Source organism: Talpa europaea (assembly GCF_964194135.1).
Source record: "Talpa europaea genome assembly, chromosome: 16".
In the NCBI taxonomy this organism is placed as follows: Eukaryota; Metazoa; Chordata; class Mammalia; order Eulipotyphla; family Talpidae; genus Talpa; species Talpa europaea.
This window is the reverse complement of record NC_140084.1, coordinates 48,845,648-48,872,608: the sequence shown is the minus strand read 5'-3', so window position 1 is coordinate 48,872,608 and position 26,961 is coordinate 48,845,648.

The window sequence follows — 26,961 nt, the reverse complement described above, 5'->3', positions numbered from 1 at the left end:
TCCCCAGTGGCGCAGCGGTTGAGCGCTGGGTTGCGAAGCTGCCCGCAGCCTCTACAGTGCCAGTTCGATTCCTGGCTGCTCCCTGGCCACCAGAGGAGGGTCCCACATGGCACGCAGACCTCTCCTGCCGCCCGCTGCTCCCCTCAGCAGTGTACTTCAGTCCTTCTGCCTGCTCTGCTCCCGGCTCTGGTTCTGGTGAATTCTCTCACCCTCCCGCGCTTCTGACTGTACCCAGTGCTTGTATAAATAAATAAATAAATAAATATATAAATCTTTAAAAAAAAATGAGCTTCCATTAAATAGGTCAAGGAATGTAAAGTCACATCATAGCATGATCTTCATCCACAAGGAAGCCCCTGTGTGGCTGTCACTCATTTTTTTCTTGGCTTTTCACTACAGATCCTGGTATGTATCACTGTATGTATCATTACAACCTGATTTTAATTTTGTCTGGTATTTAATATTTAAATAAATTAAATCATATTCTGTTTCTTTCTTGAAGGTCACTCAACAGTATGAAGGCAAGACTAGTCCACATTTTGGATGAGGCTTGAGGCTTTTATTTGCACTGCACTGGGGTATAATATTCCACTCGATGTACAGTTGTTGTTTACATTGTGTGCTACTGACACGTAAGGGTTAAGGAGAGGATGCTTACATCATCGCTAAAATTTTATATTCTACTTCATCATGTAACACTGCAATATAAGTACCCTCCACCGCATTAAATAATATTCGGTGTTACTGTATCTATCCAGTCTTTACCTTTAATTTGGTATATATTGAGGTTTTTTAATTTAGATAGTCTCCAATCATTCTACTGTAAATAAAGTGTTGGTGAACATTTTTACACATAAAGATTTTTATCTGAATTTGAAAACATTTCCTTAGGTCATTTCCAAAAATTAAATTACTATTTCCGTTAAACATTCAAGTATTTTAGATTGAAAGCTCCCTGCAGAGGGGTTGTGAACTTACTTCTCAGGAATGGTGAGGAGTCCTAAGCTCACTAACATGTTAGTCTATCCGGGTTTCCTCTTTGAGTCTCAGGACACACATTCCCACCGCGCTCTGCTGCTCCTGCCTCTGCGCTGGGCCCGCCCCTTCCCCGCGGCCGTCATGACTGTTCCCCATGACGTCACTTGGCTCTGCCCCACAGGCCCCCCTCGCGGTCCCCGAGTTCGGCGCCAGGGCCTTTCCTCCCCTTTGGCCGCTTGTCAGGGACGTGCTGTCTCACCACTGGTGGCCACCAGGCGGCGTCCTCCCCCGTTATTTTTCACATGGTCCCCACAGCCCTTTCCATTGCCCTGGGACACGTCTCTGCAGCTTATTCACAGTCCAGGCGCACGTTATTCCATGCTTGGCCCCACGACCTCGTTCCTCTCCCTGTTTCCCGCCTTGCTCTCCACCGTCCTCACCCCTCCTGGCACTTTTCCTTCCCCATTCCCCTGTCATCGTCATTCTGCATTTCCCCCAAATTATCCCTCCGGGCCACAAGGTGGCGCCACCCACTCCACCCGCGCCTTCATGACGCCGCCGGGAGCTGCTCTTGGCGTGGCCACTTCCGGTCCAGCTGGCGTTTCTGGCCTCGATTTTCCCACGATACCACCCTGGTCCACAAGGCGGCGAAACACGCTTCGCTCGTCCCTTTATTTTGCCGCCAGGGGCCGCTCTTGGCGCTACCACTTCCGGTCTGGCTGGCGTTTTGGGCCGCCATTTTCCCACGATACCACCCCAGTCCACAAGGTGGCGAAACTCGCACATCGCGCCCTTTGTTTTGTCGCTAGGGGCCGCTCTTGGCCTGCGGCCACTTCCGGTCCAGCTGGCGTTTCTGGCCTCGATTTTCCCACGATACCACCCAGGTCCACAAGGCGGCGACACGCGCTCCACTCGCCCCTTTATTTTGCCGCCAGAAGCCGCTCTTCGCACGGCCACTTCTGGTCTGGCTGGCATTTCTGGACTCGATGTTCCTACCACACCTCCCTGGTCCACAAGGCGGCAACACTCACTCATCTTGCCATTTTATTTTGTGGCTAGGAGCCGCTTTTGGCGGGGCCTCAGGCCTTAATTTTCCCACGATACCACCCTAGTCCACCAGGCGGCGACACTCGCTCCTCTTGCTCCTTTAATTTGCCCCTGGGAGCCGCTCTTGGCGCGGCCGCCACGTTCCGCCCGGTGCATCCTGGGAGTCTCAGTGTGATGACAGTAATGTCCAGGGCGCATTTAAAGGGCCAGTACAGCAAAGGGCTGATGAAGGACGGGCGGGAGGCCTGAGAGCGCCGCGGGCCGCGCGGGGGATGGCGGGAGCTGAGACGCGTGAGGGCCGCGCCGCGCCGCAGGGGCGGGCGGGAGGCTTGGGCAGGGCCGCGGGGCAGAACAAATGAGGGCAGGAGAGGAAGTCTGTCCTCGCTGTTCCTCAGAGGTAAGTTCGCAATCTCTGCGGGGAGCTGGGAATTTGAAATACCTACATTTTCTTTTTTTTTTAATATTTACGTGTTTATGTAACAGCCGGGGCCGGCCGGGTGCGCGGGGGCGAGAGGCTCCGCCAGAGCCGGCGCGGGCGCAGGACGGCGGCGACGACACGCCCCGCTGAGGCGGCGGGGACAAGACGGGCCGCGCCCTGGGGCTGCCCCGAGGCCGCGGGATCCACCGGCCGCTCCCCAGGCTGCGCTCACCCGGCTGCGCCCCGGGGAGGCCCCGAAATACCTACATTCTCAATGGAAATAGTGATTTTATTTTTGGACATGACCTAAGGAGATGATTTCGAATTCGGGTGATAAAACTTGACGTGTGACTGCTCACCAACACCCTCGCCACAGTGCGGTGACTGGAAACTGTCTGCGTGAAACCCCAGGATACGCGGAGTCGCGTGGAAAAGCCAGGCCCAGCCGCGCCGCGCGCTGTGTGGCGACGTGAAGCCCTCGCTGGGAGCTGAATGTCGGAAGTGGGGCCCCGCGGTGCCGTCACCCCCACGGAAGGAGCGTGTTAGTGACGTGGCGCCCCCCCACGCGGGGGACAGTGTGGCCGCCTGCGGGGGGCGCGCGGGCCGCAGCGTGGGCGTGGACGGTCCCGCCGCATCCAAAGTGTGGCCTCGTCTCGCCGTCACGCTGCTGAGAGGCACCCGCGGCGGGAGCAGCAGGGCTCCTGTAAGCAGCAACACCACGCAAAGTTAAAATCACATTTTAATGATCCACGCAGGGATACTACCCCCCCCCTGCCACGCCCGGGCGCCCGCTCTGCCCGCCGCTGCTGGCCCGGGCGGGAGGGGCTCAGCCCGGAAAGTCTACAACGTGCGCCCCGCCCCGACTCCACCCTGGCCCGGCAGGAGTGCAAACAGCCCGCGGACAGAAGGGAGCCCGCCCCGGGGCGCCCTCAAGGCCCCAGGAGCGAGCTGGGTCACTCCGGGCCCAGCAGGAGCCCCGGAGCCCCGCGTCAGGCCCTTCCCGCCTGCCCGGAGGCCCCTGCGCAAGGCCCTGCCCCGCCCGCCCCGCCTGCCCCGCCCGGCTCGCCCACCCCCGTCCCCGCTGCGCCCCGCCAGAGTCCACGGCCGAGAAGGAAGCAGCCGCCCCGCCCGCCCCGCTCTCCTCGCCAGACACGGTGAGCGCAGCCGGGAAGCGCCTCTGCTCCCGCCCCGGCCCCGCCACCCGCGGGCTCCGCCGCCCACCGAGTCTCCCGGCCCCAGGGCCCGCGCGCTGTGCAAGAGGGGAGAGGGGCGCGTTGGGGGGCCTGTCGGCCTGGGGGAGCCCCGGCGAGGGGGGGACGCGGGGATGGATGGGGGGGACGTGGTGGCTGGGGGGGGACATGGTGGCTGGGGGACCTCCCCGCAGCCCCTCGCGTCTCCTGCTCCAGCTGCACAGCCGGCGCCGGTTTCTTCCGTGGGGGGCCCCACAGAGGCGGGGTTCAGGCTCCCCCCAGGGCAGGAAGTGAGTCCAAGGGGTCACCTGCCCCTGTGGCCCGGGGTCCCTCCAGCCTGCCCGCCAGGTCCCCGCCTCCGCTGCAGCCTCCGCCCCGGAGACTGCGGGGAGCCCCCCGGGAGGGCCGCGGAGCCGCAGGGACGGGGTCTTCCGTGGGCTCTCGCGGCCCCGGGCGACCCGGGCCCCACCGCCGGCGGGAGAGCGGGCTGGGGGCTGCGGGCCGCGGCTCGGCCGTCGGGGTCCGGCAGGAGTTTGGCGGAGCCGCCCCTCCCCCCGCGACCCCGGGCGCCCCCACAGCCCCTCGCAGGCTGAGCCGGGCAGCGGGGGCGGCGGGACTGGGCGCGGGGGACGGTCCGGCCAGCGGGGCCGCGGAGGGGCGGGCGGGCGGGGCAGCCGCTGTCTCCTCCCGCGCGGCCCTAAACGCGGCGGCCCCGACCTGTTCCCCGCGGCTGCCTCGGTCCCCAGAATCGCCGCTAGCGCCGCCCGGGCTCCCGACCCCGCGGCGCCCCGGCCTCCTGCGCGCCCCGCCCGGCGTCTTCGCGGGGCCCTCGGACACCCCGTTCCCTTCCCGAGAGCTCGCGCCCCGTCTCCCGACGGCCGCGGGCCTGGCCCTGGGGAGGCCGCGGGGGGCGCCGGTCTCGGGGGTCGCGGCCCTTTTGCGCCCACGGAGCTGCGTCCGGGGAGCGCGTCCTGCCCCGCGCGGCCCTCGGTGTCCAGGACCCCACGCCAGAGCGGGGCTCCGGGGAGGGGCTCCCCTGCCTTTCAGGTTCGGGGGCCACGAGCCTCCCAGCCCCCCCACTTTGGCCCCGGAAAGCGCGGCGTCGGGGCGCGGGCGGGGCTGTCATCGTCATCTGTGTTCGCACTGGGGCGCCCCCGGCGTTTGCCGCGCGTGACCGGCGGGGGCTGGACGCGCAGCTGCGGGCGCGCGGGCCGCTGTGTGACCCGGGGCGGCGCCTCCGCCTCTCTGGTCCGCGCGCTGGCCCCGCCCCAGGCCCCGCCTCGCTGACACGCCCCGCCCCCAGCCCTCCCCGGGCTTCTGGGAGTTGTAGTCTCGGCGCGCCGGCGGGCGAGGCGCCTTCTGGGAGTTGTAGTTCCCGGGCAAGGGCGCCTCCTGGATGCGTCGCCCCCCACCTCGGCCCCGCGCCGGGACTGGGGTCTCCGGGCCGAGGAGAAGCGGCCCGAACTCGCTGCGCCCGGCGGAGGCCGCCCCAAGCCCCCGGCGCGGGACCGGGACGGGGAGGGCGCGGCTGCGCGAGTGCACGTCTGTTCCCTCGGGGTGCAGAGGCGGGGCGACCCCCGCGCCGGCCTCTTCTCACCCTCCCCCCCAGCCCGCCCGTCTTCTCCCCGACGCCCGCTGCGCCCCCCCGGAGGAGAGGGGTGCAGCCCGAGGGCGCGGGGTCCCCCAGCACGGGGGGCCCCGTGCCCACAGCGCCCGAGCCCCTGCGCGATCTGACCCCCGCCCGCGTGGCCGCCGCTGCCCGGCGCCGCCCTGCCCGGGCCTGGGCCCCGCTCCCCGCGCCGCCCGCCCCGCCCCGCCACGGCAAGGGCCCCGCCGCCCCGCGTGCGCCCCCCCCCCCGCCCCACTCCGCCAGCTCCCCACGAAGCCGCTGCTCCCGGCACGAAGGGCACCGGCTCGGGGTTCCCTCGTCTGCCCCGCAGGTCCGGAACCGAGACTGCGCGGAGCCGCCGGGAGCAGGACGCACGGGGCACCCGCCGGACTCCACCTCGGAGCGACTGGCCGCGCGGCACCTCCCGCGGGCTGGAGGGCGGACACAGCGCGGCCGCGGGGTCGGGGAGCCCTGGAGGCGCGGGGGGCGGCCCTCCAGGCTCAGCGCCACCACACACCGAAGGACCCCCCCCTTCCAGAAGCCGCCGCCTTCGGGGCGCCCCGCTGCCGCAGCACCGCGTGGCCCACTGGGCGCAGGTCCGCCACGGCCTCCCTGGGAGCCATGATCCCAGCAGGACCCCGACATCATCTCACCGGTCACCGCCCCGTGGTGGGCAACTTGTGCAGTCAAAAAATAACCAGCCACCCCTCCCCGGGCACCGAGCCCCCACCAGGTACTAAGTCCCCCCCCAGAGGCACCGAGTCCCCCCAGAGTCCTCCCAGGGGGCCCCCCAGGCACCATTGTCTGTAGTCCCTTGGCTGCCTCTGCCCTATTTCCCCATAAGTCCTGGTAAGTGAGGGTTCACGTGAATATTGGCTCCTTTGCCTGAATGCGCCTCCACAGGAGCGGCCCCTGGGGATCCCATTCATTCCCTTACACCTTACACATGGGGCACCCCGAGGTGCCCACAGTCTGGGCACAACCTCAACTGATGAACTGTCCTGTGTCTGGGACAACAGGTCTACACAAAAATCCCACGTTTAAAAAAACAAGATTTTCCAATTATACTAGAAAGTGTAAAGCGTGGTGCATTCCCTAATTCAACACCGCTGAAATTTTAAACATCGCCAAGAAAAACAGAAGTTTACTAGGTGCTGCACCCCCCCCCTGCAGTGACCCTCAGGGCTAATGGCTGTTGCCATGGTCCCTGAGGTCCGGCGTGGGCAAGGAACCATGCGCGCAGGGGGAGAACAGCAAACTCCCTAAGATGCAGAGAAGCCGAATGCCTGCCAATAAATAATGACCACCAGAAGCTGCCACAAAGATGATTAAAAGAAATGCTGACCACCTGGAACCTTATCTCGCTTTCTCAAGGCCCACAAACTTTATTCTGCTACAACTGTCTTTCTAAAATCTTTCCTTTTTCTGGTCATTGATTGCTAATTAAAAAACATACATAATTTAATAATTAGGCTAATGCAAATGAAACATTACTAAACACTGTGTTATAATAGAATTGTTAGTTTAATAATCTTTCTATTATGTGCTTAACTTTAGTACCTTTGATATTAACTGCATTATAAAATAAATTCACCCATGACAATTAATTATGAGTAAAAATGATAGTTAGTGCAACTAGAAAATAATTATATAAAACAGTAGAAAGAATTTATAGCCTGTCCAATTAGGAATGAGGCTAGGTCCAGATATAACTTCGGACATAAATCACTGCCCTGTCAATTAAGCTAAGCCTATGAGCAAACTGATCTCTTTGATGTTCACTGTTCCTATGCTTTTAGAAAAACATATATATACTGACCACTAGCTTAATAAAGACACACTCAGATTTTCATTCTCTTGAAGTGTGTCTGTGTGTCATTTATTCATCGAATCCCTGACCACCCTGCGCAGTCTCTCAACCCTGAGACGGCCTCATCGTCCATCGCTGTGCTGGTCCGCGGCAGGTGGCGCCCAAACGTGGGGCCCGACCTTCATTTCATTGTTTTCACCCAAAGGAGAGGTAAGTAACGAAGAGGTTGCGTTGGGTAAGCTATCTCCTTCTTGTGTGAGTGTGTGAGTGAATTTCTCCTAAAATACCCTTCTTTTTTAGACAGTCAGGGATAGAATCCTCACTGGGGCGTCCGGAGCTCGCTGATAAAGGGTGATCAGTTTGAGACAGTGAGAAGTTTTTCTAAACTTGAAAACATACTCGTGGTGCTGAGTGTGTGTGGGAGTGCATGATTATGGCTCCACAGCCTTAGGGCTACGGAGTCTGAGTGGGCTGCACCCGCGGTTCCCGTGGAGGACGTCATAAGGCATAACGGTCATCTGCTCCTTGGAGCAGCCTGGTCCGGGGTTTATACGGACAGACCTTAGCTAAGACGCCTCCGCAAGTTCCCGCGAGGGACACGGGCCGGACAGCACAGTTGAAATAAAGATCTTGTGTGAGTGAACAAAGCACCACGAGGTCATGGGTCAACAACAGACCAAAAACAGAGATCTTTTCCTTTCTATACTGAAAAATATGATTGAAACACGTGGTATTAAAGTAAATAAAAAAGCTTTGTTGCAACTTTATGAATTTATAATATGGGTATGCCCATGGTTTCCAGAAGAAGACAGTTTATCACTAGAAACCTGGAAAAAAGTAGGAAAAGAAGTACAAGAATTCTATGCCCTTCATGGCCCATTACTAATTCCTCATCTACTTTAATTGGTTTAGGCATGGCAGACAATGTAGCTCAAAGCTCTCAGCTTTTACATTGGCAAATGAATGAGCATTCTGGTTTCTTTCAGCCATATGTGATTCCTTCCTCACCCTTTTCGTTATGGGGGCGTGATGTGATGGAATCTATGGGGTTAACTCTCACCGCTCCTGATTTAATTGATGAACAGGCTTTTTCTTAGGGGCCATTGCGGAAAATTTATTTGCTGATAAAATTGCTTGGAAAAACAATGATCCTGTCTGGATACCTCAATGGCCCCTTACATCTGACAAAATCCAGGTTATATATGACATTGTCTCTGACCAATTACAAAAAGGGCATTTAGAGCCCTCTAACAGTCCGTGGAATACTCCTGTCTTTGTAATTAAAAAGAAGTCAGAAAAATGGAGGCTACTTCAGGACCTCCGCTCAATTAATGACACTATGCATGACATGGGAGCCCTTCAACCAGGCCTCCCCTCCCCTGTAGCTGTTCCAAAACAAAATCATATTGTAATTATTGATCTGCAGGACTGTTTTTTCACTATTAAACTTCACCCTGATGATTCTCCTCGGTTTGCCTTCAGTGTTCCCTCTGCAAATTTTCACCAATCCTGGCAACGCTTTCAATGGAAAGTCCTGCCTCAAGGCATGAAAAATTCTCCTACCTTATGTCAAAAATTTGTTGATCAGGCTTTACAAGCTACCAGACATAAATTTCCTGATGCATATATCATTCATTACATGGATGACATTCTCCTGAGCCACTCCTCTAAGGAAGGTGTGGAAACGCTTTTACAATGTTTAATTACTGACCTAACCTCCTTTGGTCTTGTCATTGCTCCTGACAAAATTCAGTGTGAGAGACCACTTAACTATCTGGGAAAAACCATTCATGATGATTTCATCATGACTCAAAATCTTCAAATCCGCCTTGATAAACTTTCCACATTAAATGATTTTCAGAAATTGCTTGGAAACATTAATTGGATTCGTCCTTATCTTAAAATTACTACAGGTGATTTACACCCTCTTTTCCAGATTTTACAAGGAGATCCTAACCCTAAATCACCTCGGTCCTTGACGCCCGAGGCCATTTCAAAACTGCATTTGGTTGAACAAAAACTTTCTGAAGCTAGAGTTTCTCAAATTGATTATTCATCACCATGGGAATTACTTATTTGGCACACAATCAAACAAAAATGGTCACATCTTATACATCTATGTGTGCATTTCTCATAATGAAAGGGCTGACATGTTCTAAAGAATTGTTTGCCAGGCTTCCTGCCACTATTACTGTCCCATATACTAAAACACAGTTTGAATTTCTGCTTCAAAATGATGATGACTGGGGCATAGCCTTGCTCAATTTTCCTGGTCAGGTCAAATTCCACCTGCCACAGCACCCTATTTTAAAATTTGCGACGGAAACTGCTTTTACTTTTCCAAGAATTATTTCCTCACAGCCTCTGCATGGAGCTGCCGTTGTTTTTACTGACGGTTCCTCCTCTGGAATTTCGGCAGTATATCATCCTGATCAACCTTCTATACAGCGTTTCTCTAAAGGAATTTCTGCTCTCCCGCCCAGCCACCACTCTTTTCCCAGTCGTTACTAAACCTACAACTGCATCACATAAAAATCTTGTTCATGAAAGTTCCCTTAAATGCTTCCCCCGTGGCACTAGATCAAGGGTCTGAATTAGAGAAAATAAATAAAAAACTCAAAAACTTATGGCTGTCTGTATCCCTAAATAACATCAAAGAGGACTCAGCTGACAGCCCCATATTAATAAAACAATTGCCTGAACAAATAGGTCGTTTTTGCCTGGCTGGAGGCAAAAATAAAACATGCAAAACAAAAGGTAAAAGAAAAAATAGCCTGCAGTATTAGAAAAAGTGATCAGGATTATTGGGATAGTGAAACTGTTTTTCAAAAGCCAAAAGTTAATTCTAGAGCCAATACTGACCTCTTTGCAGAGGCATCGGCTCCCAATTATGAGACCATTCCAAAATCCAGCCCAAATTTCCAGCTCAAACTTGGCTAAAATTGTTGAAATAAAAATAAAAACTCAAAAACAAATAAGAAATAATGTGTCATAATCTTAAATAAAACAAACAAACAAACAAACAAAAAAATGCTCCAATCTTTTCCTGTTAATTATTTGGGGAGGAGGCTAGGTTCCCCCTGGTGGAGTTTTGCCATTTGTTTCTTTAAAAATAAATAAATAGATAAATAAGGCATTTATAAATTCAAAGTTCATTCACAATTGTTAAAGTGATAAAAAATGGTTAAATATGAGTGTATGAGACTATATGACTATAATATGAATAAAAAGTTTTTATTAAAATAGTATAAACCCACTGCAGTGGGCTGGTGGGGGCTGCCCTTGATCTCAACAAGCAGCTGCCTGGACTTTTTCTCCAGTGTTGGGATCACTGACAGGTCTCTACTACCTTCCTGCTGTGGAGGACTGAACTTTTCTATTATCCACCTTAAATAACTATTTTGGTTCATTCTACCAGAAAGTTCCATTTCCCTGTGTTTCTCTGATTTTAAAATCTACATTGTCTTAGGCAAAAACTGCTGAGTTACTTTTGACCTGCTAACAAGCTATACAGAATGCTTATTGGTTGAATAAAAGCTTTTAATTTTACTTATGGGACCTGTAAAACATTAAGTTTCTTGTTAAAACAAACTAACCTGGTAAAACATAAAGTAATAATACAAACATTTTTGAGCTAAATTCTAAACCTCAAATTTTACAGGCAGACTGTAAAAATTTACCTCTTCTGTTATCAAAATTAGTGTTCTTTTATGTTTTAATATATGGCCGTTCCCAGTGACATAATGTGTTAACAACCTAAAGCCAAAAAATCATTTCTTAAAAATGTAAACTCCAAAAATATTTTCTTATCAAAAAAGTTAGTAAAAACTGCCATGACTGCTGTGGTCTCGAGCCCAAGGTCTTTGGTAATAATTAAGATTAGACACTTATTCTGTGTACAGATTTTAGCTGTTAACTCATTAAAAACCTCAGTATCTTCACACATATTGATAAAATAACTATGTTTCAAAATATATGCACATGGCCAAAATTTTAAATGTATATCAAGAGATCTCTGTTTCTGTTTGTCTTTCTTTGTGTTTGTTTTGTTTTTTACCTCCGGAGGACTAATTATAGATGGCGCCTTTATAAATTATCACAAAACAAATCTTGACATCTTGATCAAACAATTTTTTAATAAACAAAAACTAGTTTAAATTTTATAATATAATTCAAAGCATATATGCCTTACAGTTATGTTAAGTATTAATACTTTGTTTAAATGTGTTTATTTCAAAAGAAATTTCTGGTATAAAAGGTACTTTTGTCTTTCCTACTGAGTCACATGTATGTGAAAAATGTACATAGTATCTATATGGTGCTCTGATTTTTTTTGTTTTTATTGATTTGCCTAATTGCTTCTTTATTAGCCAGCCTGTAAAAACCTAGGTATGTGCCATTATGTTATTAACAGCCATGCAAAATGGAATTCCAGTCATAACAGAAACTAAAACTACAACTAAACTTTCAGGTTTACTTTTTGCACCTATTTGTAAAAGCTAAAAATTCTAATGTCATATTACCTTGTGTGTTCACATTTAAGTCATCTAGTTCAAAGAGATGACAGTATTATATTATAATGCCTTACTGCTAATGAAAGATGTGACAATCCTAAATCAATGTAATGTGAAATGTGTGTTTAAAAAAAAAAAAAAAACATGTATTAAAAATAGATATTTTAATGGTCTTAAAAGTAAAGTGATAAGTGTTAAAACAAATATTAAAAGGTCTAAAGGAATTAAAAGTAACAAAGCTAAGTAAAGTGTTGAACATCTGAAAAAGGAATTTTAGGAAAACAAATTTTGTATACTCAAATGATTTATATTATTTTAGTGTTTTGGGAACACATTAGCTGAAATAATTTTTGGTTAATAGTAACTGAGTTATAATCTAATGGGTTGTTTCAAAACATGTACTTATACACTAGCATTGGGTATAATCTTGGCCCTTGTCTAGGTTAATAATGTTGGGTACATAATGTCTTTTAGTGTCTAAAGAACTAAGGTTTTTGAGATGACAATTAAAGGTTATGATTTAATTGTCAATATTATCACTTAGGGCTAGAATTTTTATAGAGATTAAATATGGTTGTTTTTGCTGTTTTCTAGTATTTATGACACAGCTTCCCAAACATTTAATTAAAGTAAAATTTGGTAGCCTGTCATTTAATCAATTAAAGGAAATTTTGTGGAACCTCAGCAAAGCTTTAGAGACACTCCACAAACTTTCTCCCTTTCCTCCTGGGAAGGACATTAGATAAATTTATCCTATCTGGTTTACCTGGTAAAGTTACACTACAAGGAAAGCACTGTCACTTGGGAAAATGGAAAAACTCTAATATGTACAAAAATGTTAACATTGGTTTTCTTAAACAAAATCTTTCAATACCTGATATGTATGTAAATTGTCAATGATTATTGTTGCCTTGCAATATTATATACTTCAATGGTTTAATGTCTGCAGGACTTGTTTCTACACACACACACACACACACACACACACACACAAAAGGCCTCAATTGATTCAAAATGATAAACTTTTGAGAGTAAAAATCTTTCTACAAAGGACTGTATAGACTGTTGGAAATACACCTGATTTTTACTGTTTTGTTTGGCATAACATTGAAAATGTTTTTTTACATTTTGCCTTGATTCAACAAAGTTTTCTTGTTTTGACTGACCAGACTCTACAACAATGTTATAGATATATATTTTTTTTTCTTTTTCTAGCAGAGCTAACCTTTTGTGTGGCTTTGAGTACAATTCTTCCAGGAAGTTGACATAGAGCTAAACTAAAATGTGGAGAAACTGCTGCTTTGTTCGTAGGGTTCCAGAAATCTCTGAAAATGATGAGAAAGCTTGCCTCCATTGACAGGACTGAATAACCCGGTTCCCTGAACAGAAAGCTCTGTCATAAAGCCTAAACTTTTTCGTCTTTTCACTGCCATTAATGATGTACACTTCAAACAACCTGGACAGGACACCGATAAGATCCCAGTGCGTGCCTACGTTGGATACCCCTTCGTTATACTTCTGGGGAACGCCTCAGCTACACGCATTCAATTGCGTGGGACTTCTTACTCCATTCATTGTTCTGGCTGCATTGTTACTAATTGTATTATCCCCTCTCTTGTTCGTTTGTATCCTGTTGTAGTCTTACTTAAAAGACCCCCCTATTTTATGTTACCTGTTGATTTACATGATATGCCTTGGTATGATAATACTGCCATGCAAGTTTTAGATGAAGTACATGTTCTTCTTCGTCCTAAATGTTTTATTGCCACCCTTATTCTAGGAATTGCTGCTCTAATTTCCCTGGTTACCTCCTTAGCTACTTCCTCTGTTGCTTTAATTCAGGAAGCTAAGACAGCTTCTTTTGTAAATGACCTTACCAAAAATGTGACCATGGCACTCTCTGTGCAGCGGGACATTGACTACAAGTTAGAAAGAAAGATAAATGCCCTGGAAGAAATTGTTATTGCCATTGGAGATGAAGTTCAGCTGCTTAAGCAGCAATTACCCACTCGCTGCCACGTTCAGTTTCGTTTCATTTGTGTTACACCTTTGCGTTATAATTCCTCTCTACATTGCAATCTTACTAAACATCACCTATTGGGCATCTGGCATGACAATGACCTCTCTCATGACCTTGCATCTCTTCAGTCTGAAATCTCTGCTGTCAGTAAATCTCACCTAGATACTTCAGTCTCTTCCTTTGCCCATTCTCTGGCTTCCACTCTCCAATCTTTAACTCCTACTCACTGGTATCATCTTGTTCTCTCCTTCCTTGTTCTTTCCCTACTTGTCCTGCTTCTCTGTTTGTTTATTCCCTTCTGTGTCCGTTCACTTCACAGGTCCATCTACCGCATCCAGTGTGACATGTATGCTTACCAACTTCGTTCTAAAAAGAAAGGGGGACCTGCTGCACCCCCCCCCTGCAGTGACCCTCAGGGCTAATGGCTGTTGCCATGGTCCCTGAGGTCCGGCGTGGGCAAGGAACCATGCGCGCAGGGGGAGAACAGCAAACTCCCTAAGATGCAGAGAAGCCGAATGCCTGCCAATAAATAATGACCACCAGAAGCTGCCACAAAGATGATTAAAAGAAATGCTGACCACCTGGAACCTTATCTCGCTTTCTCAAGGCCCACAAACTTTATTCTGCTACAACTGTCTTTCTAAAATCTTTCCTTTTTCTGGTCATTGATTGCTAATTAAAAAACATACATAATTTAATAATTAGGCTAATGCAAATGAAACATTACTAAACACTGTGTTATAATAGAATTGTTAGTTTAATAATCTTTCTATTATGTGCTTAACTTTAGTACCTTTGATATTAACTGCATTATAAAATAAATTCACCCATGACAATTAATTATGAGTAAAAATGATAGTTAGTGCAACTAGAAAATAATTATATAAAACAGTAGAAAGAATTTATAGCCTGTCCAATTAGGAATGAGGCTAGGTCCAGATATAACTTCGGACATAAATCACTGCCCTGTCAATTAAGCTAAGCCTATGAGCAAACTGATCTCTTTGATGTTCACTGTTCCTATGCTTTTAGAAAAACATATATATACTGACCACTAGCTTAATAAAGACACACTCAGATTTTCATTCTCTTGAAGTGTGTCTGTGTGTCATTTATTCATCGAATCCCTGACCACCCTGCGCAGTCTCTCAACCCTGAGACGGCCTCATCGTCCATCGCTGTGCTGGTCCGCGGCAACTAGGCTTTATAACAGATAACTGATTTTAAAATAGTTCGTGAAAATGTCTGTTTCCAAATTTGTTTTGAAATAAATGAAAAGATCTGACCTCACTTCGGTAGTAAATACCTTTGCTCGTGTGTCTAAGCAAAATCATCTGCTAAACAGCCACAACGTCTTCCCAACAGAATGAATCTCTTCTTATGCCTGTACAATCCATACTCAGGTTTCCTTGTTACACCCCTAAAAGTTTGAAAAATATGATTTATTTGAAAATAAGTTAAACACCAGGGATCTGTGGGTGTAAAACTGGAGGAGGAGAGCCCAGACCCGGGAGGCCACTCAGCTCAGCTCAGCTCAGCTCAGCCAAGGAACCAGGGACTGTTGGGCTTTCTGCTTCCGTCTGGCATCACCTGCACTGGCCCTGGCACACAGTAGGTCCTCAGAAAACATCCGGGGAAATGAGTAAGTGGGGGAAGCCCTGGCCTGGCCCTGGTGCCAGGAATCGTGGGGTCTGAATGTCCCCTGTACTGTGGATGTCACCCAGCCTTCAGCACACAGTGGGTCCTCAGGAAGAACAAGTCCTGGGGTGAACGGATGCACGTTGAGCATCCACAGCACTAGTCCTGGGGGCCCTCCAAGTCAGAAGGCAAGCGTTCCTGTTCTTTCCTGTGCCTGGCCATTGGCACACAGTAGGTCCTCCTGAGCCCGCTTGGAGGGCCCCAGGAGCCACCCCCCGCAGAGCCACCCCAGGACGGTGCGCGCAGCTGCGAGGCTCGGCGTCAGAGGGGGGTCCTGGCACCCCCAGCCGAGCAGACGCCAGCGGGCGCGCAGGGCAGCCCTGTCCCCAAAGGCTCTCGTGCAAAGGTGGCCGCGCAGGCAGAGCGACCCCAGGGGAGGGCCCGAGGCCACCGCCAGCGGCTGCCCGGCAGGAGGCCTGACCGCGGGGCCACCCCCAGCCCCCAGGCACCGGACACTCGCTCCCCAATTCCTGCCGACGGGGAAGGGAGTCCCCGCCGCCTCCACCCCAGCTTCCCAGGACTGGGCCATTGGGTCTTGTGCCGCGCCCCGCGCCCCGCGTCCTCGCGTGGCTCGTGCTGGGGCGCGCCGACCCCCCTCGCCTCGGCCGCCGGGTCTCGGCGTCTCCCCTCGAGCGCAGCCGCCCCGGCCCGCCAGAGCCGCGCGCGAGGCGGAGCCGGGAGGGCGGGGGGGCCGTGGGCGCCCCCTGGCGGCCGCGTAGACGGCGCCTGCCGCCCCCACACCCACCCGCGAAGGGGGCGGATCTGGCGGCGGCGCCCGGCACGCGGTTCCAGGAGGCCGGGGCGCGCGGGCGGGATGGGCCGGTCGGACAGGCTGTGCGCGGGGCGTCCGATGCCGGGGGATTGTGGGCGCAGGTCTGCAGGGGTGCGGGGAGCGCGCTCTCAGATGAGGGTTGTGGCTGCGCGCAGCGCGGGTCGACCAGCTCCCCGCGGGGGCCGCGCCTCCTCCCGCAGCCGCCAGGACCCCAGCCCGCCCGGGACGCCTTGCCCGCCCGGGGCCCCCGCAGCCCACCCGGAGCCTGGGGCGCCCAGCCCGCCTGGAGGCCCTCGCAGGCCACCCAGAGCCAGAGACCCCAGCCCGCCCAGGTCCAACGGCCCGCCGGGAGCCCGGGACCCGCGCCCACCCGGAGACCCCCACAGCCCACCCGGAACATGGGGCGCCCAGCACGCCAGGACCCCGGTTCTGCCCGGAACCCAGCCCCCCCGGAGACCCCCGGAGCCCACCCGGAGCCTGGGGTACCAGCCAGTCGGGACCCCGGCTCTGCCCAGAACCCAGCCCGCCCGGAGACCCCCGGAGCCCGGGACCACCAGCCCGCCGAGACCGCCGCCCTCCCGGGAACCCAGCCCGCCCGGGATCCCCGCGGGACCTGCCCAGCGCGGGGCGCGCATCTGCCGGGCGGCCCCGGGGAGGCAGCGGGGGTCCCGCGCCCGGGGCTGCATCTCCGTCGGCCGGCCGCCGCATCCGCCCCGGGGGAGGGAGCCCCGGGGGTGCACAGGGGTGCGAGGGACGACCGGGGTCCAGCCCCGCTCCTGCCGCTGCCGCGCCCGGAGATCGGCGATGCCGCCGCTGTTCACCCCAAGTCTCCGCAGGAGCCGCGGGGTCGGGGGCCGCGAGTCAAGCGGGGGCCGGGGGCCGGGGGCCGGGGGCTGCGGGCGGGGTCGCGAGCCTGGGGTGCCTGGAGCCGGAGCAGGCACAGCATCCGCGGGCCGAGACCCCCGCGAACTCGGCGACGCCGGCTGGGCCTGGGCGGCTGAGCCGGGCCGAGAACCTGGGGCGGGGGCCGAGCGCCGGGGACGAGCCCCTCGAGGTGCGAGCTACGCGCCGAAGCCCGCGGAAGGGCCGGGGCCGCGAATCGAGCCGCCGCGTGGGCTGAAGCCGCGAGCGCGGGGCCGGATCCCGGAGCCGCAGGACGCGGGTCTTCGGCGGGGTGGGGCCGGAGCCATCCTCGGGGAGGGTCGCGGGGGAGCCGTGCCGGCAGCGCCCCAAGTACGGAGAGGCCCCCCAGACTGGGCCGAGGCTGGATGGCCGCCGCGGGGCCCCGGTTCCTCCCCCGCCACCCCCCGCGCGCCCGAGGTCGACCAGAAGCCCCGGCGCGCACCGGGGCGGGGGAAAGGGGTGGAACGGGGCGCCGGGGTTCAGGCTACAGCTTCAGGGGCCCGCGGGGGCCTACAGCTCGGCCCCGCCCCAGGGCGCCAGGTTTTTTTGGCCCGAAAACGGCGATTTTTGCCGCCAGGCTATCGGGCGCTCTTCCCTTCCTATAAAGCTTTACGCGCCCTATCGCTTACCTGCATGCTCTGGGCTTTTGTATCCCGCCAGCGCGAGCAAATTTGTGGTGCCTGTCGGTCTACAGTAGCAAAGCAACCTTGGTTAAGTGAAGCTGCTGAACGGAGAAAGTATAGCTTGAGTGCCTGGTGCTGGAGACAGCCCCGAGCGGCTGTAATGGCGTGGCGCCCCTCAGCCCGCGGGGCGCGGAGGTCGCTGCGGGCTGCCCAGGCCCAGGTCCGGGGTGCCCTTGTGCCACCCGCGTGCCAGGTGCTCTGTGAATGGCCTCAGCTGTGCTCAGGCTCCGACCTCAGCGGCATTTCCAGGGGATGGTACAGCCTGATTCCTGCTGGTGGCGCAAAGAGTCGTTCTTATACCATACGAGGCAGGGCCCGATGGGGGTCTTGAGACCAAGCCTCAGCCCGATCTCTGCGCAAATGTATCGTTGGGGTGTGGGGCCGTGTTCCCGCAAGAGCCCACCACGTGTGTGGACGGCGCTGGTCGTGAGGAGACCAACGTGTCTGCAGTCCCACACCTTGCTAGCACTGTGAAGCCTGCGTCTTCTCGAGCATGAGGCCTGGGGTGCCGTGCCCTTGTCCGCAGAAGCCCCGTGTGGTTCCTACTGCCAGTGCTTCCTTTGTGCACCCACTACTCTTGGAGCAGGTGCCCCACAGCAGTGTGCAGGCCTAGGTAGAGATGTGGCTAGGAACAGCTCCCTCCCTGGCCCTGTAGATAGTGGTCACAGAAGTGCTGACATTCAGTGTGTGTCAAACTACGTGGCGTGGTGCAAACCTTGAGGGGTCATGCCCCTGGGTTTTGTGATCTGGCTACGGTTTTCCTGGTCTTTTTCTAATCCTAGGCCTGGTCCTTGAAAGCCAGATTGTACCCAATAACCTATGAAAACCCTTGAATGCTTTCTTGAAAGGTGTGTTTGGCTGTGGGGGGGCAGTATGTGGTCACTGATATGTGGTTTACCTGAGAGGTGGAAGGAGCTTGCCTATGACCCTTTCATGGCCTTACACTGGTGGTGGGTTGTTCCCTTTGTGGGAGGCCCTAGGCAAGTTGGGCTGCTGTGGCCAGTACTTTGTGCTCTTGGGGCTTTGACTACCTTTGGCTATATAGCTTGGGGAGCTCAAGTTGGGTCGTGGAGACACTCCAATGCTGTTTGGGTTGCTGTGAATTGGAACCAGGCCCCCCTAGCACATGGGGTTGTTCTCTGGGTTTTGAAGCTATGCAGTGCCTCTTTTTGGGGGGCCTTAGGCCCTGGGAGTATATGTGAGATGTACCTTGCCTCCCCCTATGAGGTATAGCAATGTGCTGGCTAGAGAGTAACCAGAGGCCTGTGGTGGGCTGCCTATGTGTGGCTGACTTGTTGGCAGTGCTTGTAGCCACAAGGGGGGGCTGCTTACTGGGGGCTGGTGCCTTTGCACCCTCTGGGGCTGGTTCTGGAGTGGAGGCCTCTGTGGCTGGGCCCTAGCGTGCTGTCCCAATGACTTGACCTGCATGTGGTTGTTCTCCTGAAGCAGTGCTGGTTGGGTGGGGGCTTACTGACAGCCGGCAGCTTTGGGCCTAGCCCTGGGTACCACTGGGGTTCTCTGGCCTGAGAGGTGTGCTGTTTTGTCATGGTTGCTGCTAGCTTCTCTTGGAAGCCTGTGTGCTTCCTGTCTTCCATGAGAGACTTATGTGCTGGGACTCTGCTTTGGAGACAGGGATGGCTAATGATGGGGCCCAGAGCCTGTGTCTGTGCCTGGGGGGGCAGCTTTTAGATATTGGCCCTCAGCTTTTCCTGTGTTTGGCTCTCCTGCCACTTATGGAGCTTTTTGTGTGTACCTTACTCTGGGACCCTGCCCAGGACAAAGGTGGGTGTTGGGGGGCCTATTTAGGTCCTGGGCCGTGCTGTGAAAGGCCCCTGGAGAGGGCGGGAGAGTCTTTCTTCTCCCCTGCCTCATGTTGTGGTTTGTATAGCCCCCTGGAACTGAAGCCAGGGTAATAAGGTTCACTGAAAAGGAAAAATCAATTTGGAACAAGCTTTGGTTAGGGGCTGGATGCTATGGTGTAGCTGGCCCCATCTTCCCCTGCTGCAAGTCTGGGGTGGTGTAGTGTTTTGGTAGGGGGATGTCCTCCCTAACGCCATCGCTGGTGCCAGGTGGCGAGCCCTTCTCTCCCGGGGCTCTGCTTCTGCTATGCCCTGCTGAGGTCGACCAGTTGGCCGGTTTAGGCCTTGCAGGATGGAATGGGCTAGGGATACATCACCCCTATTCAGATGTGTTCTTTCCCTATAGATGCCTCTTCTTGTTGGGGTGCACTCCCCAGGAGCACAAGAGGGAGAGAACCCCGTTTTACACCTGTATCTCCTCAGTTCTCTGGTAAAAGACTTTGGAACCCTGGTCAACCAACATGAAGACTCCATTTCACCATTTTGGGTTTTCTGGCGTTATTAGAAAAACACTCTCACAGCTTTTCCCATAACCTTCGTGGGTTCCAGACAGGAGTGGGCCAAAAATAAGGCACACACAGTGTAGTAAGCCGGATTTGGAATTCTACGAACAGAAAATCAGCCTCAATGTCCACAAGACACACACATACACTAGTCGTGACTTAGCAAGGACGCAGCCAAGGCTTCCAGAAAGCTTGGGAAAGCAGCAGAGAGCCCACAGTCCCTTCACAGAGCCAGAAATCCAGTAAAGACTTTTTTAAGTCCAGTCATTGTGAGTTACAAACAGGACAGTGTGACATAAAAAAACACGGGGCATCCAACTTCAGGACGCTGTCCAGGCTGGTTCTACCACAGGATCATTTGTAGTCAGGAGAACACAAAGGATTCAACTCAGCATTGACAGGAGGACACATGTTTTCAAACCCAAGACCTAATAATGGGAAACACATCGCAAGGCTGGAGGAAATAACCCATCCTGATGCTGTTTCTTTGGAGAAGCAAGAGTAAACTAGTTCAACGCTTACAAATCGACCAAAAAGGGAAGGGTGACATGGTAAAACAAAGGCAAACATGGAACGGCTGCATGGGAGGATTTTCTAGCCACAAAATCCATCCTCAGGAGGAATAAAAAACTGCATGGATGCACTGGAGCCAAGAGTCAGCCCTCCCTCGCCCCAGGAAGTGATAGCTCAATGGCCGCCTCTTTCCAAATATCAAGGAACCAATTCTTTACAAGCAGATAAAAGGGTGAGTCCTCAGCCATGACCCCAAACTCGACAAACACGAGACTCCTCCACAAACGATCAAGACGGGGGTTCAGTATCTGGAGAAGTATCAAATGCCCCAAGGACACAGGCCTGGAAGCTACTAGCATTGTCCACCCCCAGAGCTACCTCCAGCCGGGGGCACCAACTCCCTGCCCCCCTCCCAGTGGGATAGAAAACGTTTGCATTGATGAGGACTTCATTCAGGGATGCGGGTGCAAAGCCTCACCAAAAGGTTAAATGCAACAAATGTCCCGATGGATGTTGGGATGGCACTTGGTGGTGTTGGGAGGGCACTTGGTCAGCCTCAGTAGCCTCTCCTGCTGCTGGCCGGGTCACTTTCTCGTGGATGCGCAGAACCTTCCGTGGCGGCAGCGCTGTGGTCAGAGGAAAAGCGCCATGGGCATCCCGGTCAACACCAGGAACAGAAAGAGCACACACCGCCAGGACGATGGTCGTCTGGGCCACTACAGGAAGCCCCGAGACAGAAGAGGGTGGTGGTAACAGCTGGGGCAGGGAGCGTTTGCAGGAGGGCTTTAGGCCCAGGGATGGCTCGGCCTGGCACATGCCAAGTTGTGATTTCAGCTGTAGGAGGACGCGACTGGGTGGCATTAAAGTGACATCGGGCTCCAAGAGTCTCTTTCCAGCTGCCTGAACCCGCGAAGAACCCACCCCACCTGGGATGGCCACAGATTCCCCCCCCCCCCCATTTCTCGGAAGGAGGCCACCCGCAGGGGGTGGTGGCTGCACCTTGGGCTTGAGCCGGGGACCCAACCTCACCAGGCCGCTTCTGGCCCTGCCGCGCCCTCCTGTGCGGGGTGGGGTGCGCTGGGGCTGCTCATCCCTCAGAGATCAGAAGTAATGGCCCCGGCCCTCTCCCTCCACCTTGCCCAGCCCTCACTCCTCATCCAAGCCACCTCGGCCCCCTTCTGCTTCCCTGTGCCCCCCGCGTGCACAGGAGGCAGCGAGGGGCCCGTGGAAGCTGCAGCCAGGACAACCCTCATCGCCCCGACCCCCACGGCCCTCCTGCAGCAAAGGCCATATTTACAGTGGCAAGGAAACCCACACCCGTCAACCCCCCCCACCCCCGATTCCCAACCCCCTCCAGCCCGCGGCGCCCACACTTAGGCCTGTGCTCCCCACACCCTACCCACCCCGGCCCCGCCTGCTCTGGCCTCTCCGGGAGTCCTCAGAACAAGCCTATGGCCCGGAGCTGCCCCCTGGAGTCATCTCGATTCACACACACACACACACACACACACACCCCCCCCCCCCGCCTGCCTTTCCCCGCCCCCAAGTCCCTTTCTGACTTGAACCATCAGAGCCGGGTCCAGCAAGAGGCCCGAGACGCCTGCGCGGGGCGAGCGGCCCCGGCCTCCGGGGCAGGGGTGGACACGCGCCTGCGGGCAGCCCGTCCCGCCTCACGCCCAGGGCTTGTGCCCCCAAGACAGTCTTGAGGACGTGCTCGGCGCCTCCCCACAGTCAGCAGGGATGCACGGAGAGTGGGGGGCGGGCAGGGGGAGGGGTGAGAGCCCGTGACCAGGGGACAGCTGACGAAGGAAAACTGGATCCACACGGGGGGGGGGGGGGGGGCGCGGGGAGCACAAGGTTGGGGTGCGGGGGTGGGGGAGTGGATGGACGGGCAGTGGCGATGGGCCAGGGAAGGCCGGTGCAGAGAGGAGGGGCTGGAGGGTGGGGGCTGCTGTGCGGGGCCCTCGGGCGTGGGGGCTGCGGGAGCACAGAGGCCGCTGCATCCGCCACGGGCGACCGGAGCCGGCGCCTGACCCGCGGGGGCCTCCTGGGCCAGCCCTGGGCAGACGGGGCGGGGTTCCCAGGGCGGGGCGTCCGCGGAGGGGAGGGCGCCCCCTTATCTGGGAGTCGTGGGGCTGGGCCTGGCGTCTTCCTCCGCGGAGCTCCGGGCCTGGGGGAACGCGGCGTCCAGAGCAGGCGCAGAGAGTGGCCGTGAGGGACCAGGCGGCTGGCGGTGCTCGGCCTCGCCCTCCCCTGCTGCCCCCCGAAAGTTTCAGGCTGGGAGGAGTGGGGGGCCTGGGTGTCCTCGTGCCTGCCCCTCACCTCCGGGGACGGCCCCTCCCGTCCGCGCCGCGCCCCCAGCCCACCCGACCGCCAGGAGGCCTCGGGGGCCTCCCGGCTCCCGGAGACGCCCCCCAGCCCGAGCCTGTGACCCCGCAGGCCTGCGCGGGACGGGGTCGGGCCGCGGGGACACCCCACGCTCACCCCTGCCTGAGATGGACGCCGCCGCCCCCGCGGGGGCCCCCCGCTTCTCGGGTCCACTTACCCGCCTCCCCCCCCCACCCCGGAGCCCGCGCTCCGCCACCCCCAACCGCCAGGGGGCAGCAGCGTCCCACAGAGACGCAGACACAACCCCGTCCGCAGAACCCCCAAAACTCCCCAGACGTCGCCCCGGTTCCGGGGAGGCTGTAATGGCGCCGCGGGGCCGCCCGGCCAGAGTCTGAAGCAGGGGAGCCCGTTCCTCCCTCAGACGCCCCGGGGTTCCCGGCGCAAACCAGACTTGGGCGGCCGCAGACCCCGCCCCTCCGCGCCCCCCCCCCCCCCCGAACTGCCGGGAACCCCGCCGTGCGCCCCGCGGCACGAGGGCCGGGGGCTGGACCCCCAGGGCCGGCAGACGCGGGAGCGGGGCGCTGCTCGAAGCCACCGGGTGTGGGGTGACTCCCTCCACAGCGGGGCCCCCCGACATGGCCTGCACCACGTTCGCGCCCTGGGCCGTGGGGGACCCGCCGTCCTCGCGCCCCGCGGCCTCCTCACCTTTCTCCTCGCCTGCGTCGCCCCGGTCCCGGCCGGGGCGCCCAGCTGCTCCCGGGCCCTGCAGTCGCGGGGCGGCGGCGTCCGGGCGCGCTCGGGCTCCAGCAGCGCCACGGGGCGGGCCGAGGCTCTGCACGGCGGGCGGGCGCCCGAGCCGGCACCCCGGGCCCAGGGCGGGCCCCGAACCCGAGGGCCGAGCGACATTTAGTCTTTCGGCAAACGCTCGCCGGGCCCCCGCGGCCGCACCTCCAGGGGCCAGAGACGCGGCCCCTGCTCTCCTGGGGTCCCCTCGGGGGCGCCCACAGACGCCTAGGGGTGTCACGCTCTCGGGGCTCCTCTGGCAGGTAGGGGAGGGAGGGGTGCTTGTATAAACAAATAAATAAATCTTTAAAAAAAAAAATCCTAGGTTGCTGTCAGGCCCATCTTGATCTTGTGTCTCATTTCATGTTACTTTGGACTCCAAAGAATTAACCACAAATAAGGGTCTTGGCACAGAACAAAAGTGAAATGTGATTTTGGGGCCATAATATTGATAAAACACACACACACACACACACACAAACACACACGTTCTCAGTGTCTGACATGCTGCAGGACTGAGGCTGCTTCACTCACTATTGGTGGAACTAGAGAGAGCTGGTAGACAGCCCTGGGGATGAGTTATTTGGCAGTAAGTATCAAAAATCTTCAACATTTTGAACACCCATGCGTTCTCTTTGGAAGCATTTCATCCCTATGTAAAAAGTGACATACAAACTCCTAGAAAGTGGGCCTCCCCGGTGGCGCAGCGGTTGAGCGCTGGGTTGCGAAGCTGCCCGCAGCCTCTGCAGCGCCCGTTCGATCCCCGGCTGCTCCCCGGCCACCAGAGGAGGGTCCCACATGGCGCGCAGACCTCTCCTGCCGCCCGCTGCTCCCCTCAGCAGTGTACCTCGGTCCTTCTGCCTGCTCTGCTCCCCGCTCTGGCTCTGGTGAATTCTCTCACCCTCCCGCGCTTCTGACTGTACCCAGTGCTTGTATGCATGTATGTATAAATCAATCAATCAAAATAAATAAATAAATAAATTAAAAAAAAAAAAAAAAACTCCTAGAAAGTATATGAACATGATATTTACTAAAGTCATGCTTAAACACTGAATAACTGGAAACAATTTAAAAATCCCCAAATTTGAAACCCGTTAACTATACCAAGGCACTTTCACATAACAAAGGAACTATGCAACCATTAAAATGTATTGTAGACGAATATTTTACCACTTGAAAAATATCAAATGCCTTTTGGAAAGTCCATAATACAAAAATAATATTTGTGGGCCTCCCTGGTGGCGCAGCGGTTGAGCGCTGGGTTGCAAAGCTGCCCACGGCCTTTGCAACGCCGGTTCGATTCCCGGCTGCTCCCTGGCCACCGGAGGAGGGTCCCACATGGTGCGCAGACCTCTCCTGCCGCCCGCTGCTCCCCTCAGCAGTGTCCTTCGGTCCTTCTGCCTGCTCTGCTCCCCGCTCTGGCTCTGGTGGGTTCTCTCACCCTCCCGCGCTTCTGACTGTACCCAGTGCTTGTATAAATAAACAAAAAAAAAATAAATCTTAAAAAAATTAAATAAATAAATAAATAAATAATATTTGTGACATTGCTTTTGTAAAAATACGTCTTTGTATTGTGTAATATATGTAAATTATGCACTGCATTATGTATAGATGTAAATATATATTTGTATTATATGATACGACAAAACGTCCCTGAGAGTCAAAATGTTAATATTAGTATCCCTAGGACAATTTAAATTTTTTTCTCTAAAATGTTCACAATGCACATGCTGAATCTGTATTATTTATAGTCACATACGTTTTTAAAAGGTAATACACTGAATGGTCATGGAACACACAATTATTTGAATATTTTGTTCTTTCCATCAAAATATTCTCTTGAGCAGAAAACCCAATAGAAGACAGCACAGTCTTTAGTCAAGCTTGAAGAAGGCACTTCACAGAAATGAAAACAATTTGTGTTTCACACGGTGGGTCTAAACCGGAGGCTAACGATAATATCTCCTGCTGAATTCAAAATGAATTCACAACAAGCAAAACAAGTCCTCAGAAAACAAACCCAAAATCCCACCCTCTAATCCACAGTTTCAGTGAATATTAAATTCACTTTCTAGTTGATTGCAGAATCCTTACCCCTTGTTCTTCCTGTAAAATGAATCATTAGATCAGTGAGCCAGGCAGATTCTCTTCATTACTGGCAATGCTGAATTCCAAGAATATAAAAATTGCTCAAATTTGATAACAAACCTGTGCAGGTCAGTTTAAAAGGCCAAGTGGGACAGAGGTGTCTTTGGGGGTCTGACTCCAAGGACAAGGGAAACAAAAGAAAAAGTAACAAGTGGGACAACATCCAACTAAAACGCTTCTGCACAGTCCAAGAAGGCAAGATGAAGTGAAAAGGTAACCTACTGCACAGGAGAAGGATACTCACAGCTCACATCCCACAGAGGATTAACAGACAAAATATACAAAGAGCTCAGGCAATTCAACAACAAGAATAAGCAACCCAACTAAAAAATAGGCAGAGGATCTGAATGGATACTTCTCCAAAGCAGACATACAGGTAACCAATGGGCACTTGAAAAAATGTTCATTATCACTCATCATTAGGGAAATGCAATTCAAACCACAGTGAGACACCATCTCACACCCGTGAGCATGTCTGATATCAGAAAGATAGGAAGGGCCTCTCTGGTGGCACAAGGGGTTAAGACGCAATCTATGAGGCTGTCCACAGCCTCTGCAGCATGAGTTCAATCCCCCAGCTGGCCAGGGAGCAACCCACAGGGCGCAGCAGACCTCTCCTGACTGGCCCAGTGCTCCCCTCAGCCGTGTATTCCGGTCAATCTGCCTGTTCTGTTCCCCACTCCGTCTATGGTGAATCCTCTCACCACCCCCCCCCACACACACACACCTCTAACCTGTACCCCAGCTCTTGTATTCCTAAGTAAATAAATCTGTTAAAAGATAAATTAAATTAAATTAAATAAAGCATAACTAAAACATCATTTATCTGCAGATCCTGAAATGGATCCTATTGCAAACATTCAAAAGCAGCTGTTATTAAAATACATTATGAGAAAAATGAAGGCGCTCAGCTCCTCATAGAACGTTTCTCTTTGCAAATCATGGTGCGGTACAATACACTGTGGCCCAGACTTTGACATCCCTCAGTCTGTTCTGTGGTTGGCAGTTAGGGTTTGGAGTCAGGCCAAGCTGCAGAGACTGTTATCAGCAGTGATGAATGAATGAGTCAGAAAAGAAAAAAGAACACACCCCTGCCAAACTGCAATTAAAAACGTCTCAAATTTAGTTTCCTACCTTGTAAGAATTGATGGAGGACAAGAGTGAAAAACCTGGAAAGGGGGTGCC